Source organism: Piliocolobus tephrosceles, chromosome 15, assembly GCF_002776525.5.
Source record: "Piliocolobus tephrosceles isolate RC106 chromosome 15, ASM277652v3, whole genome shotgun sequence".
Lineage (NCBI taxonomy): Eukaryota > Metazoa > Chordata > Mammalia > Primates > Cercopithecidae > Piliocolobus > Piliocolobus tephrosceles.
In genome coordinates, this window is record NC_045448.1 from 10473990 (window position 1) to 10490433 (window position 16444).

Genomic DNA, 16444 nt, shown 5'->3' on the forward strand with positions numbered 1-16444 from the left:
CCTTCCTTCCTTCCTTCCTTCCTTCCTTCCTTCCTTCTTTCCTTCCCTCCCTCCCTCCCTCCTTCCTTCCTCTCTCTCTCTCTCTCTTTCTCTCTTTTGACAGTCTCACTCTGTCACCCAGGCTGGAGTACAATGGTCCAATCATGGCTCACTGCAACCTCCACCTCCCAGGTTCAAGTGATTCTCCTGTCTCAGCATCCTGAGTAGCTGGGACTACAGGTACCTGCCACCACGCCCAGCTAATTTTTGTATTTTTAGTAGAGACAGTGTTTCACCATGTGGTCCATGCTAGGCTTGAACTCCTGACCTCAGGTAATCCACCCGCCTCGACCTCCCAAAGTGTTGGGATTACCGGTATGAGCCACTGTGCCCGGCCAAGAGACCTGTTTCTTTCTTTCTTTCTTTCTTTTTTTTTTTTTGAAACGGAATCTCGCTCTGTCGCCCAGGCTGGAGTGCAGTGGCGCCATCTCAGCTCGCTGCAAGCTCCGTCTCCCAGGTTCATGCCATTCTCTCACCTCAGCCTCCCGAGTAGCTGGGACTACAGTGCCCGCCACCATGCCTGGCTAATTTTTTGTATTTTTAGTAGAGACGGGGTTTCACCATATTGGCCAGGCTGGTCTTGAACTCCTGAGCTCGTGATCCACCCACTCAGCTTCCCAAAGTGCTGGGATTACAGGCGTGAGAGCCACCGCACCTGACCGAGAGATGCTGTTTCCAAGAAAGAAAAAAAAAAAGCTAGATGTGGTGATGTGTGCCTGTAGTCCTAGCTACTGGGGAGGCTGTGATGAGAAGAATGCTTGAACCCAGGAGCTTGAGGCTGCAGTGAGCTGTGATTGTGCCACTGCACTCCAGTCTGGACAACAGAGTGAGACCCCATCTCAAGCAAACAAATAAACAAAAACCCAAAGTACAAAAAGGATATATATAGTGAAAGTTAAGGTTTCCGGCCAGGAGTGGTGGCTCACGCCTATAATCCCAGCATTTTGGGAGGCTGGGGTGGGTGGATCACCTGATGTCAGGAGTTCGAGACCAGCCTGGCCAACATGGCGAAACCCCGTCTCTACTAAAAATACAAAAATTAGCTGGGTGTGGATGGCGGGTGCCTATAATCCTAGCTACCTGGGAGGCTGAGGTGGGAGAATCGCTTGGGCGGGGGAGGCAGGGTGGAGGTTGCAGTGAGTCGAGATTGCGCCACTTCACTCCACCATGGGTGGCAGAGCGAGACTTTGTCTCAAAAAGAAAAGGAAAATTAAGTTTTCCTCTCATCTGTTTTTCTCTTTCCTTTCCCCTAGTCCTCCATTGCCCCTCTTTCAAGGCAATTTTACTATAACTTTCTAGGTGAGCCTTCCAGAGATAGCCAATACATGCACAAATAAATATGTCTTAAAATTAATATTATTCATTCATGTATTTGTTTGCTTATTTGTGTTTTTTGCAGACAGGGTCTGACTCTGTTGCCTAGGCTGGAGTGCAGTGGAAAAAATCATAGCTCAGTGCAGCCTTGAACTCCTGGGCTCAAGCGATCCTCCTACCTTAGCCTCCCAATTATCTGAGACTATAGTCACATGCCACCATGCCCAGCTAATTTTTGTATTTTTTGGTAAAGACAGGGTCTCACTATGTTGCCTAGGCTGGTCTTGAACTCCTGGCCTCAAGTGATCCTCTTGCCTCGGCCTCCCAAAGTGTTGGGATTACAGATGTGAGTCACCACATTCAGTCTTAAAATTAATTTTGTACAAATGATAGCATATATTCTGCAACTTGCAGTTTAGTTAAATAACATGTCTCAGAGATAGTTTCATACCAGTCCATAACTGCATGTTCTTTTAATGGCTGCGTTACTGTGAATAGATGTACCCTCGTTTATTTGAATAGACTGGTGGATTGCTTGACTCCAGGAGTTCGAGACCAGCCTAGACAACATAGCAAAACCCCATCTCTATTGAAAATACAAAACATTAGCCGGGCATGGTGGTATGTGCCTGTAGTGCCAACTATGCAGGAGGCTGAGGTGGAAGAATCACCCGAGCCTGGGAGTTCGAGGTTACAGTGAGCCGAGATCATGCCACGGCATTCCAGCCTGGGCAAAAGAGTGACACCCTGTCAAAAAAAAAAACAAAACAAAACAAAAAAACAAAACAAAACAAAAAAAACTATATGAGGATGTTGTGGAGTCTTAAAATTATATATCTTTGTTTAAATTATTACAAATCTGGGCCAGGAGTCAGTGGCTCACGCCTGTAATCTCAGTACTTTGGGAGGCCGAGGCGGGAGGATCACAAGGTCAAGAGAGCGAGACCATCCTGGCCAACATGAAAATACAAAAAAAAAAAAAAAAGTTGGGTATGGTGGCTGGCGCCTGTAATCCCAGCTACTCGGGAGGGTGAGGCACAAGAATTGCTTGAACCCGGCAGGCAGAGGTAGTGAGCCAAGATGTCACCACTGCACTCCAGCCTGGGACAGAGGAAGATTTTGTCTTAAAAAAAAAAAAAAAAAAAAATTATTACAAATCTGGTATATAATCATTGGAAAACTTTTTTTTTTTTTTTTTTTTTTGAGATAGATTCTCACTCTGTCTGTCACCCAGGCTGGAGTGCAGTAGCACGATCTGGGCTCACTACAGCCTCTGCCTCCCAAGTTCAAGCAATCTTCTGCCTCAACCTCCCAAGTAGCTGGGATTATAGGCACATGCCAACAAGCCCAGCTAATTTTTGTATTTTTAGTAGAGATGGTGTTTCACCATGTTGGCCAGGCTGGTCTCGAACTCCTGACCTCAAGTGATTCATTGGAAAGCATTTATAGATCATAGAATAGCATGAAAAAGAAAATATAAATCACCCATAATTATGCCATCCAAATATAACTATTATTATATTGTACTTACAGTGCGTACATCTAATTTTCTCAATACATAAATATAATTTCTGGATAATGTAGTAATAGCAGTAAGATCAGACCAAGCGTAATGGCTCACACTTGTAATCCCAGCACTTTGGGAGGCCAAGGCAGGAGGGACACTTGAGCCCAAGAGTTTGAGAAGAACCTGGGCAACCTAGTGAGACCCTGTCTCTACAAAAAGTAAAAAATACTAGCTGGGTGTGGTGGTGTATCTGTAGTCCCAGCTACTTGGGAGGCTGAGGTGGGATGATTGCTTGAGCCCAGGAGGTTGAGGCTGAACTGAGCTGTGATTGTGCCACTGCCCTCCAGCCTGGGTGACAGATAGAGACCCTGGCTGTCGGGTAGATGAAGGCAGCATTCGCCAAGGGCTGGGTGGTGGCCTACTGGCCTGCAGTGCTGGGACTCAGCGCTCTGACTGCTTCCTTAAAGGGTTTCAGGGATTCCTTTACTTTTTCTTCTAACCCTTAACATTTGTGAAACTTTCAGGTTTTTAGGGCCCATGGACTTGATCTTTTCTTCTTAGTGGAATGGTGAGATGGCTGCTACTGCCTTGTTTGACGAACTGTATGGAATTAGGAGTTCTAGTGAACATACTTCGAGGATTTCTTTTTTCTTAAGATAGAGTCTTGCTCTGTCGCCCCAGCTGGAGTACAGTGGCACAATCTTAGCTCACTGCAACCTCTGATTCCTGGGCTCAAGCGATTCTCCTGCCTCAGCCTTCCAAGTAGCTGAGATTACAGGTGCGTGCCACCAGGCCTGGCTAATTTTTATATTTTTAGTAGAGGTGGAGTTTCAGCATGTTGGGCAGGCTGGTCCCTTAACTCCTGACCTCAAGTGATCCTCCAGCCTCAGCCTCCCAACATTTTGGGATTACAGGTGTGAACCACTGTGCCCAGCCACTTTGAGGATTTCTAGTCTGCAGATTAGTGCCATGGGCCAAAAATTGGGTTCTCTGTGTTCTGTTGCTCTTTGCCTTCTAATTGCCTAAGGATAATAGGATGCCTTTGTTAGTGACATTTTGCTTTGTATGGGATGTTGGACTAACTTACACACGGGTCACCAAGCAGTTTGCTGTTCACAGTGGTTTTTGTTCTTTTTTTTTTTTTTGAAACAAGATAATACATAGGTGTAAACCTTCTTTTTTCTTTTTCTGAGACGGAGTTTTGCTCATGTTGCCCAGGCTGGAGTGCAATGGCACGATCTCGGCTCACTGCAAACTCCACCTCTTGAGTTAAAGCGATTCTCCTGCCTCAGCCTCCCGAGTAGCTGGGATTACAGGCATGTACCACCGTGCCCGGCTAATTTTGTATTTTTTAGTAGAGATGGGATCTCTCCACGTTGGTCAGGCTGGTCTCGAACTCCCGACTTCAGGTGGTCCACCCACCTTGGCCTCCCAAAGTGCTGGGATTATAGACGTGAGCCATTGCGCCCTGCCAACAATTTTTTTTTTTTTTTCATGAGACAGGGTGTTGCTCTGTCGCCCAGCCTGGAGTGCAGTAGCACCATCAAGGTTCACTGCAGCCTCCACCTCTCAGGCTCAAGCAATCCTCCCGCCTCAGCCTCTCAAGTAGCTGGGACCACAGGTGCACAACACCATGCCCAGCTAATTTTTAAATTTTTTGTAGAGACAAGGTCTTACTATATCTCCCAGGCTGGTTTCGAACTCCTGGACTACAGCAATCCTCCTGCCTTGGCCTCCCAAAGTGCTGGAATTATAAGCATGAGTCACCACACCTAGCCGCCATTCACAGTCTTTGAGAAAGAAAACTAACCTTTGGCTGTCTCATTCATAGAATCTGTTTGCTCTCAGACGAATGAAGGGAAGTAAAATCATGCTAAATCAAGTATTATCAAATCCCAGGGCCTGTCCGATAAAAGTTAATATTCAAGAAAAAGTGACTTGATCTGGAAATGTTGACTGCCTTCTTAGACTTCTCTGTACCACAGGGAGGTATGACCGGCCTTGTACAACTTATGGCCTGAGAAGACACATATTAATAAAATAATCATATCACATAATCAAATAATGCTAAACCTAAGAAAGGCCTGTAACAGATGCCATCAAGAACAGCCCACTGCCCTAGGCTGGTGAATGTCAGGTTTTCTTGGGCAGCAGGGACAAACTACAGCAGGAGACTGGTCACATGCAGGAAGGCTGACTTAAGAAGTGTGAATTGGGCCAGCCACGGTAGCTCATGCCTGTAATCCCAGCACTTTGGGAGGCTGAGATAGGTGGATCACTTGAGCCCAGGAGTTCAAGACCAGCCTGGGCAACATGGTGAAACTCTATCTCTACAAAAAATACAAAATTTAGCCAGGCATGGTGATGCGTGCCTATAGCCCCAGCACTTGGGACGTTGAGGTGGGAGAATCGCTTGAGCCCAGGAGGTCGAGGCTGCAGTGAGCAGAGACCACACCACTGCACTCCAGCCTGGGCAACCGAGTGAGACCCTGTCTCCAGAAGAAAAGAAAAAAATGTGTGACTAGTTCCCTGCCTGCTGCAGCAATTCTAGAGCTGTCTTTGCTACCAATTTTCTGCCCTAGTGCGAGTCTTTTAACCTCTTATTCACTAAAACCCCTTTAGCTCTGAAATTCTGTGAGCCTGTATTGTTAGTTCCCCTTTTAGTTTCTTGCTTTTTTGCTTTTTTTGCTTTCTTTCGCTATCCCTTTCTCCCTCCCTCCTTCTTTCCCTCCTTCCTTCTCTCCCTCCCTTCCCTCTTCCTCTCTCCCTCTGTCCCTCTGTCCCTCTCTCCCTCTCTCTCTCTCTCTTTCTCTCTTTCTCTCTTTCTCTCTCTCTCTCTCTCTTTCTTTCTTTCTTTTTGACAGAGTCTCGCTCTATTGGCCAGGCTGGAGTGCAGTGGCGTGATCTTGGCTCACTGCAACCTCCGCCTCCTGGGTTCAAGTGATTCTCCTGCCTCAGCCTCCCAAATAGCTGGGATTACAGGCACCCGCCACCAAGCCCAGCTAATTTTTGTATTTTGTTAGTAGAGACAGGGTTTCGCCATGTTGGCCAGGCTGGTCTCTAACTCCTGATCTCAGGTGATCCGCCGGCCTTGGCCTCCCAAAGTGCTGGGATTACAGGCGTGAGCCACCATGCCCAGCCCCACTTTAGTTTCTTTTTTGTCTGTTTGCTCTGTTTTCCCAGTAAGTATGTTAGTGTTTTGTTCTGTACATACTTGTTGCACAAGTTGCTTTTAATGGTAGTGTAGCATATGTTTAAGAAAAAGAAATGAAGGCTGGGCGCAGTGGCTCACGCCTGTAATCCCAGCACTTTGGGAGGCTGAGGCGGGTGGATCATGAGGTCAAGAGATCAAGACCATCCTGGTCAACATGGTGAAACCCCATCTCTACTAAAAATACAAAAATTAGCCGGGCCTGGTGGTGGGCGCCTATAGTCCCAGCTACTCGGGAGGCTGAGGCAGGAGAATCGCTTGAACCCAGGAGGTGGAGGTTGCAGTGAGCCAAGATCGAGCCCCTTCATTCCAGCCTGGGCGACAGAGCAAGACTGTCTCAAAAAAAAAAAAAAAAAAAGAAAGAAAAGAAAAGCGAAAAAGAAATGAAAATACGTAAACGGGCAAGACTGTGGCTATAATCGTGAAACAGATAGAACCTGTGCAAATTTAAGTGTTCTCCAAACAATAAGGACTAGGTGTGGCAAGAATGAAACATCACTGTGCATTGTTTTAGTTTTCCTTGTGGGTATTCTTAAGAGCCTTCCTCTCAGGGGGAAGTAAAATGGTGTGGTCTGAACAGGTCAAAATTCGAATCTTAGCTTTTTTCTAGTCCAGGGGTCAGGGTGTCCTGTGTTGGGAGTTGGTACTAGAGCTTGGGGTAAAAAAAAGTGGGATATATGTACTAATACATCTAGAGAGATGGCGTCAGTTCTTTGAAATGTCCTCTCTGGTTCTTTGAAAAGTCCGCGAGTGTTATTGGGTAAATAAATGCTAGCTGGGTCTGTAACCTCGGTAGCATAAACCTGTCAGCGCCGCTTCTGCCCAGGAGAACAGAGGAGGCACAAGCATTTTCAGGGTGTATTGTTTCCATATCCTTTTATTATTTATTTACTTAGGGCACTAGAGTGTTTTTCCATGTAGCTGGAAGGCAGCTTTTGCTTACGAGAGCTTTCTCTCTCTTTTTTTTAAAATTTATTCCTTCATACTGCCTTTGTTAATTTATTCTGTATTTGCCCTATCATTCATGAACATTTGAAAAACCAAATGCTATTATCTTAAAAAAAAACAAAACAAAAAAACCTGTCTTCCTGTTTTAAAAAAATGTTTGAGTGCTTCACAGTATCTGAGCCTGTTTTGCAGTGTTGATCGACAGAGTGCATTTCCCAGGCACTGGGGTGGTCAGCGGGACCTCCTGGGTGCTGTGGTGCTTGGTGACCATCGCTTGCCCCCGAGTGCTTCCCCTGTCTATGGAATAGCTGCCGGCTTTTTCTTTACCCACGTGGTTCCAAGGAGCTGACCGAGGGTTGGCTGATCAAAGATTGCATAGCTGAGTTTGGATGTCTGCTTAGTGATACATGTGGATGTTTGCTTAGTGATACGTGTGAGTCAGTTCTTGTAAGGGCATTCTAAAGAGAAGTAAACTAGAACTGTAAAAAGCATATAGTCTTTTCTTCTCTGCTGGTGGAAGAATGTCAGATTGAAATGACCTATGTGGCATTTCGCGGGATTCAGTGAATAGACCGTGGTTGCATGTCTCTGTATGCTGCATGCATAGTGGGTTGCTCTAAGCTGCTGGGCAGCCCTACTGTGTGTGTCTGCTGGCCTCCCACTTTCCATGGTGGCTGTTCCAAGCCTCTTCCACCCCCCCTCCTCCCATCTGCCCCTGCTGAGCCCTCTTCCTCCTCCCCAGCTCCCAGAGACTCTCTGCCCCACCTCTTCCCACACCCCCTGTCATCACGCCCACAGATTTACCCTGTCCTAACACACCTGGTGCTCCCCTCCTTCATGGCGCTTGCCACAGTGGATTTTGACGTCTCCTTGTGGGATTATTTGGTCATATTTTTCTTCCCTGTCTTTTGCTTACTATTAGATCCCTAGCACCTGTAACATGGAGGCCCTTGGGGACTGAATGGGTGAATAGAGGGAAGCATCCTGGGTTGTAAGAGCTGGGCAGTCCGTTAGCGATCTTATCTAACCTGTAGAGTTCCAGATGAGAAAACAGGCCCAGAGAGAAGCTCCTAGAAAGACAAAGGTGGGCAGGGGTGGCAGAGGGAGGGAATACACTCCAGATCCATCAGCTTGCCATTATTGGTCTGCCTGTCTGGGCCTGTCTGCCCTGGGGGACTCTGTACCCTGAGCTTTCCACAATGCTTCCAGATGCTTCCAACTCGAGTCATCGGCAGAGCTAACCAGAAAATGGCCTTTTTCTCTTCCATTCCACCCTCCTCCCAGATTGTACTATTAATCATTGTTACTTACGAAAACACTTAATAGTATTTATAAATCTAGACATTTAAAGATGGCTTACTGAGCCTGGGTAAAATAGCAAGACCTCGTCTCTACAAATAATAAAAAAAATTAGCCAGGTGTGGTGGGGTACGACTGTACTCCCCGCTACTCAGGAGGCTGTGGTGGGAGGATACCCTGAGCCCAAGTGGTTGAGGCTGCAGTGAGCTGTGATCGAGCCATTGCACTCCAGCCTGGGCAACAGAGTGAAACCCTGTTTAAAAAAAAGAAAAAATATGTATTTTGACTTAAATAAAATATCTTATTAAAGTTAATTTAACCTGTTTTTACTTTTGTAAATGTGGTGACTAGACCTTTTTTTTCTTTTTTTGAGACGGAGTCTTGGTCTGTCACTCAGGCTGGAGTGCAGTGGCATGATCTCAGCTGACTGCTACCTCCACCTCCTGGGTTCAAACGAATCTCCTGCCTCAGCCTCCCAAGTAGCTGGGATGACAGGCATGCGCCACCAGCCCCAGCTAATTTTTGTATTTTTAGTAGAGATGAGGTTTCACCGTGTTGGCCAGGCTGGTCTTGAAACCCTGTCCTCATGTGATCTGCCCACCTTGGCCTCCCCAAGTGCTGGGATTACAGGTGTGAACTGCTGCGCCCAGCCCTAGACAGTTTTTAATTACCCATGTGGCTTGAATTACATTCCTATTGCACAGCTTTGGGCTAGAGCTCTAGAGAATGATCATCAAATTTGGACATGTGGTCTTTTTTGGTTTGGTTTTGTTTTTTTTCTCTTTTTTTTTGAGAAAGGATCTTGCTCTGTCACCCATGCTGGAGTCAGTGGCATGATCGCAGCTCACTGCAGCCTTGAACTCCTGGGCTCAAGCCATCCTTCTGCCTCAGCCTCCCAAGTAGCTGAGACTACAGGAGTGTGCCACTATGCCTGTTTCTGGAAGGTTTAAAATATGTCATTATGACATGTTTGGACCAGGTACGTTTTTAGGAGTAGTTCTTTAATAATATTCACAAAATTTTTCAGTGCTATTGCTCTGTTGGTTTTCTCTTTGGAGGAGGAGTAAATTGGCAAATTGCATTTTGCTAGAAAATCATTAGTTTCATGAACTCTTTTAAGTTATTTGAATAGAGTCTACCAATATATATTGTATCTATGCATCCCCCATTTTTTAGTATTTGCATTTTCTTTGATTAGGCTACCCAGTAGTTTACCTATTTTGCTTTTAAGAGAAACAACTTTTTAATACATTGATCAATTTTATAATTTTTCCGATTTCTAATAGTTTAACTTCCATATCTTATTTTCCCTCCTCTTACTTTTTTTGGGTTTATTTTCTTGCTCTTTTCTGTAAAACATGCTTAGTTACATGCTTAGTTCATTTATTATTTTTTTGTTTAGTTCTGTAATGCTAGCAGCAATGAAGTTTTCTCTGAATGTTATATAATTTAAGTTTTGATATGTCATGTTTTCATTATTTTTTTCCTAGATATTGTGCTTTTTAAATTTTTATCTTTTATTTATTGTTATTATTTTTTCTTTTGACAAGCTCGAACTCCTGGGCTCAAGCCATCCTCCTGCCTCAGCCTCCTGAGTAGCTGGGATTACAGGTGAACACCACCATGTACAACTAATATTTTATATTTTTTGTAGAGATGAGGGTTTCAGTATGTTGCCCACACTAGTCTTGAACTACTGGACTCAAGGAATCCTCCCACCTTGGCCTCCCAAAGTGCTGGGTTTACAGCCATGAACCACCGTCCTCAGTCAATTCTGCAATTTTAAAATTCTTTTATTTGCTTTTGTTTTTCATTTCTAATTCTGTTGCCTTGTTAGAAAATGAATTAGGAGCCGGGCGCGGTGGCTCAAGCCTGTAATCCCAGCACTTTGGGAGGCTGAGACGGGTGGATCACGAGGTCAGGAGATTGAGACCATCCTGGCTAATACGGTGAAACCCCGTCTCTACTTAAAAATACAAAAAACTAGCTGGGCGAGGTGGCGGGCGCCTGTAGTCCCAGCTACTCGGGAGGCTGAGGCAGGAGAATGGCGGGAACCCAGGAGGCAGAGCTTGCAGTGAGCTGAGATCCGGCCACTGCACTCCAGCCCGGGCGACAGAGCAAGACTCCGTCTCAAAAAAAAAAAAAAAAAAAAGAAAGAAAATGAATTAGGTTGGCCAGGCACGGTGGCTCATGCCTGTAATCCCAGCACTTTGGGAGGCCGAGGTGGGAGGATCACTTGAGGCCAGGAGTTCAAGACCAGCCTGGCCAACAGGGCAAAACCCCGTCTCTACTAAAATTACCAACAAAACAAAACAAAAAATTAGCCAGGCGTGGTGGTGGGTGCCTGTAATCCCAGCTACTAGGGAGGCTGAGGCTGGAGAATCACTTGAACCCGGGAGGTGTAGTGAGCGGAGATTGTGCCACTGCACTCCAGCCTGGGCAAGTGAGACTCTGTCTCAAAAAAAAAAAAAATAAAAGAAAAGAAAAGAAAAAAGAAAGAAAAGGAATTAGGTGCTATTTTGACCTTTGGGAATTTGCAATTTTCTTTGTGACCTAATCTATTTCCTATTTTTCTAAGTGTTTCATGGGTATCTGAAATGGGTGTATTCTCTTGTTTTTATTGCACAGCATGGATAAATGTCTATTGGAGCAACACTATCAGTGAATGTCATATTTGCTATTTCATGTTTTTATACTTTAGGCGCTTTGCTGCCCTTACGGGATGCAGAAAGGTCTATGACAGTTTCTTTGTTTGTTTTTGGAGACACAGCCTCACTCTGTCACCCAGGCTGGAGTGAAGTGGCGCAATCTCTCTCGGCTCACTGCAACCTTTGTCTTCCGGGTTCAAGCAATTCTCCTGCCTCAGCCTCCCGAGTAGCTGGCACTACAGGCACCCCCGACCAGGCCCAGCTATTTTTTGTATTTTTAGTAGAGATGGGGTTTTGCCACATTGGCCAGGCTGGTCTCAAGCTCCTGACCTCAAGTGATCCTGCCTTGGCCTCCCAAAATGCCGAGATTACAGGCGTGAGCCCTCACGCCTTGCCATCTATGACAGTTACAACTCCTCGAAGGCTGCCCTTTGTTCCTCTCTAGCGCTTCTGTGTGCAGTATATTGTCTTGAATTCCATGCTGCCTGATGGTTTGTCACGTCTCTATTTTGGTAACTGCCATTGATTGATAAATGAGAATATTGTTGTTTGAAGAGTTAAGTCATTTGTGTCAGATCATGTAGCTGCCTAGTGTTGGGCCTTCGCCTGGTCATCCTGACTCCCTAGTCTGCCCTCGCTCTGTCGTAGGCGCCTCACAGGTGGCAGGAGCTCTCCTTTGCCTCCCCTGCCTTGATTTTCAGTTTAGGCCCAGCTCGGATAGTCTCCAGTATCTGCCAGGCTTCCCCCAGCTCCCAGCAGCTCTTATCAAACCAGAAGTCCAGCCAGCAGGGGAGGAAGGAATGTTGGCTGGCCACTTTAGGTACAACATGCGGGAGTAAGGGTCAGCTCGAGGCAATGTTGTGAAATTCCGAAATTGTTCTTTGGAGGTTAAATTTAATGTAAGGCATTTCCATCTTGGACCCTGCCCCAGTCCTTCAGGAACCCATGGCTCCATTGTTCCCCAGATCTCAGCAAGGCTCTTTTCACTTAACACCATGTTGGTGCTCATCACAGCCCCGGTAAATGGCAGCCATTTGGACGTTCCTTATTTTCACGAGCTTCAGGGGCAACCTTCCGTGGCCCTTTGTGGATGTTCTTTTTCCATTAGCTTCATCTCCAAAGTTGGTATAATTCTCAACAGACAGCTTCCATTTGTGCAGCCTTCTGCCTAGGGTTCGTTCCCATCTCAGTCAAAGGCTCCAGAAACTTAAGCTCCTGGTGCTCAAGCAGACAGCCTGGGCACCACCTCCCTGTCCAACCCTCCACAGGAGACGCCAGTAAGGACGGAGTCCTGTGGGCTCCACCTCCAAAATCTGTCCGGTATCCACCCACTTCTCAGCATGTCCATCGAAGCCACCTTCATTGCGTTCCTCTGCTTTTGCAACAGACTCAGTTGTCTCCCGGTTTCCCTTCCATTCATTTACCCCACAGCAGCCAGAGTGATCTTTAAAAGCCCCGTATCACAGATCACCTGAGGTTGGAAGTTGGAGACCAGCCTGACCAACATGGAGAAACCCCATCTCTACTAAAAATAGAAAAAATTAGCCAGGTGTGATGTCGCTTGCCTGTAATCCCAGCTACTCGGGAGGCTGAGGCAGGAGAATGGCTTGAACCCGGGAGACAGAGGTTGTGGTGAGCTGAGATCGTGCCATGGCACTCTAGCCTGGGCAATGAGAGCAAAACTCCGTCTCAAAAATAAATAAATAAATAAAAGCACTATATCACATGGCTGTCCTGCATGAAACCCTCCATGACTTTTCTGTGCCCTCAATGTAAAATTCTTACTTGTAACCCTTGCTTCCAGACCCCTAGCAGGTCAGGCCCCAGGGTACTCCTCTCCAGCCAGTCTGGCTCCATCCTGCCTTGGTCCTATGCCTGGAAGACCCCCCACCCACCACCCCAGCTTAGCAGGGCAGGCTTCTTCTTATTGACCCGATCCCAGAAGACTGCTCACCCAGAAGACTTCTCCAGACTGCCAGCCAGCCCGGTCCCTCTAGGTGATCCCGTTTTAATTCTCTGCATTCCACAGCCCACTATTAAAGCCCACTGTGTATTTTTGCCTTTTTGGGGTATTAATTTTGTAATTAATATCCTTGCATAACTCTTTGTGTAAATTTTTGATTATTTTAAAGTTGCATGAATATGTTTAAATAAAACCTTACCAATGCAATGGCCGGGCGCAGTGGCTCATACCTGTATTCCCAGCAGTTTAGGAGGCCGAGGCGGGTGGATCACTTGAGGTTAGAAGTTCAAGACCAGCCTGGCCAACATGGTGAAACCTCGTCTGTGCTAAAAATACAAAAAATTAGCCGAGCATCGTGGTAGGCACCGTAATCCAAGCTACTTGGGAGGCTGAGGCAGGAGAATCACTTAAACCCAGGAGGCAGAGGTTGCAGTGAGCCGAGATCACACCTCTGCACTCTAGCCTGAGCGACAGAACGAGACTCTATCTCAAAAAAAAAAAAAATTGTTGCATGCCCAGAAATGGAATTACTGGTATAATGGATATAGGCATATTGAAAGCTGTTTGTACATACTACTAACTTGTTTTCCAATAAAGTTACAAGAAGTGCCCTTTTATCATACCCCATCTATTAAGTGCCCAGCAGGATGGTGTGTGATTGTTTTAATGTGCATTTCTTGGATTTCCAGTGAGAGTAAACATATTTTCAAGAGCTCTAGCCATTGTACTCCTATTTGTGTGACTGGGCTGTTCCTGGCCTTGGCTCCTGCATCCTCTGGGCTGGGCTGCAGGTTGCACAACTCCAGGGGAAGCCCTTCACATTGTGTGTGCTGGAACTCTGCTCCATGAGCACGGGACCTGCAATTGTTCTCAGTGACTGAGCAGCTTAGTGGATTGACTTTTTGGCACAGTCTCCAGAACTTCAATGTGTGATGTTTCTTTCTATCCCAAATGCTTGGGGGATTGCCCAGTGATTCCTAAAAGACTGTAGGCCCCAGGGGATTTCAGCGACACTTCTCTGGGAGCTGAGTTCGGGTCCTCCTTGCCTGTTCCTTCCAATGGGAAAACTTTCTTTTTCATTTTTTGAGACCAAATCTCACTCTGTCGCCCAGGCTGGAGTGCAGTGGCGCTGTGTCGTCTCACTGCAAACTCTGCCTCCCGGGTTCAAGTGATTCTACTGCCTCAGCCTCCTAAGTAGCTGGGATTATAGTATTGCGCCACCAGGCCCGGCTATTGTGTTTTTAGTAGAGACGGGGTTTCACTGTGTTGGCCAAGGTGGTCTCGAACTCCCAACCTCAGGTGATCCGCCCCCCTCAGCCTCCCAAAGTGCTGGGATTACAGGCATGAGCCACCGCACCCAGCTGAAATTGGCTTTTTGAAGAGGGTAGAGCATTACTATCTGGGCCGCATGTGGGTGAATCACTCTATGATGCCAGCTTGGCCAACGAGAATTCTGTTCTTAGTGACAAGAGTAACTTTGCTGGGTGGCTCTACAAACTGTATGCGGAGGGGGGTCCTTCTAAACAGCTAAAGATGGGCTCCTGATTGAAACTTCCAGTTTCTGTGAAGCCAGGTTGGAATTTAAAGCATGGTGTGTCTGTGGCCAGAGTCCCCAGGGGGAGCCTCCTAGTGAGCCTCACTGGACCTTTGTTTTTGTGAAAAGAAAATCACTTAATTGCTGTGGAGTCACATTTTCCTGGTGACTTTGCTGCAGGGCATGTCGATTTCATTGTCCCTTGGTGGAGGAGGAAGTAGACAGACAAAGGATGGGGTGAGGTGCCCAGGGGCTCCTGAGTCACCAGGGTAGGCAGGGAACAGGCTCCCCCTGGAAGCTTCTGGGCCTCCCCTCTCAGGTGTGTGGGGCACCCCCTGTGTGGCTGCAGGGGAGAGGCTAGGGCAGGTGGCCCATCTCATCAAGGTACCCTGACAGTGGCTGGGCACTGGCAGGCCTGGGGTTTTGGGTTATCCGGAGCGCGTGTGCTAGTACCTGCTTTCACGGAGGGAGACTGGCTTTAGGGGAATGCTGGGGGTCAGGATCAGCTGACATTGTGGCCTCCCGTGAGGTGATCTGGGGCAAGCTTCTGGGTCTCTGTGCACTCCATTTCCTCAGCTCTAGGGGCCTGGGCTTTGTGTGTGAAGCATTCAGATATAAATCCTTAGTGCTTTTCTGAGGGCAAAGAGAAGCTCCCAGATGCCCTCCCTCCGACCCTGCCCTGTAACCTGGTTGTACTCTTCCCAGGCATCTGGGTTCCTCCTCCCTCCTTCCCTCCTTCCTTCCCTCTCTCCTTCCTTTCTTCCTTCCATGGACTTCCTTCCGTGAAGTCTCGCCCTGTGGCTTAGGCTGGAGTGAAGTGGCACGATCTCGGCTCACTGCAATCTCTGCCTCCCGGACTCAAGCAGTTCTCCTGCCTCAGCCTCCCAAGTAGCTGGGATTACAGGCACCCACCACCACACGCAGCTAATTTTTGTATTTTTAGTAGAGACAGGGTTTGGCCATGTTGGCCAGTCTAGTCTCCAACTCCTGACCTCAGGTGATCTGCCCACCTCGGCCTCCCAAAGTGCTGGGATTACAGGTGTGAGCCACCATGCCAGCCTTTCTGGGTAATTTCTGACAACCAAACAACTCTATCCTGCGTTTGCCAGAATTTTCCAGAAAATCCAGGGAGGGGGGAACGCTTTCTCTTTGGTGTTGCATAGACTTGCCCCGAGGATCCTCAGAACCTGTATCCACTGCTCCTCAGCAGGAGAGCTGGAGGTGGGAGACCCAACCCTTCTTTCTGCAAAGAAGGGAGCGGCCTGTGCAGTTTGCAGGGCAGAGCCCCTGGAGACACTGTGTCTTAAGGCCACTTAAGAATCTCCTCTGCTGGGCCCTGTGATCTGTGGCCTCAACTATTCACCCCTGATTCCAGCCCTCCTGCTGGGGTGCAAGGCTTCTGGGCACCCGCCGGCTGCTCCTCTCCCCATACCCCCGGACTGGAAGAGTCCCGGGGGCCCTGCATGGCAGGAATGTCCTGGCTGTGGGTGCAGAAGAAGAGGAAACAGATCTCAGGAGGCCCGCTCACCGTTGGGATCGAAGCCCTTCAGCCATCCTCTACCCCAGGGCCATTCTACCGCCCCTGAACGCCTTGGGGCCCAGGGTTTAAAAATCAGCAGGGCTAAGAGGTGCCCCCGTAGTCTTTGTGGAAAGGAAGGAAAGGGCGTGTTCAGTACAGACCTGCCACAGGCAGATTTGTGAAACTCCCGGGCGGCCCCTTCTCACCTGATCCCCCACCGCAGCTTGCCTGTATCTAGAGACTGCCTGCCCAGCACCCAAAGGCCTGCAGTCCCTACCTGCCCTGCCTCACACCTGGGCAATGCCCCCCACTCCTCCCACCCCCAGCTTACTCAATTTCTTCCCTTGGGGATTCCCCAGATGACTATCAAGGTAAGGGGCTGGGCCTGAGTAGCATGCCCTTGTCTTCCTCCTTTATTTACTCATTGCTTTTCTATTTGAATTACCATGATTGACTTTTTGT

At 47.6% G+C, this 16444-nt stretch overlaps 1 protein-coding gene across 1 annotated transcript in view; it reads left to right on the forward strand.

Moving 5' to 3' along the window:
* Positions 1–16444, forward strand: part of ATP6V1C2 (ATPase H+ transporting V1 subunit C2) — a 63274-nt gene that overhangs the window by 5758 nt on the left and 41072 nt on the right. The window lies entirely within an intron of this gene.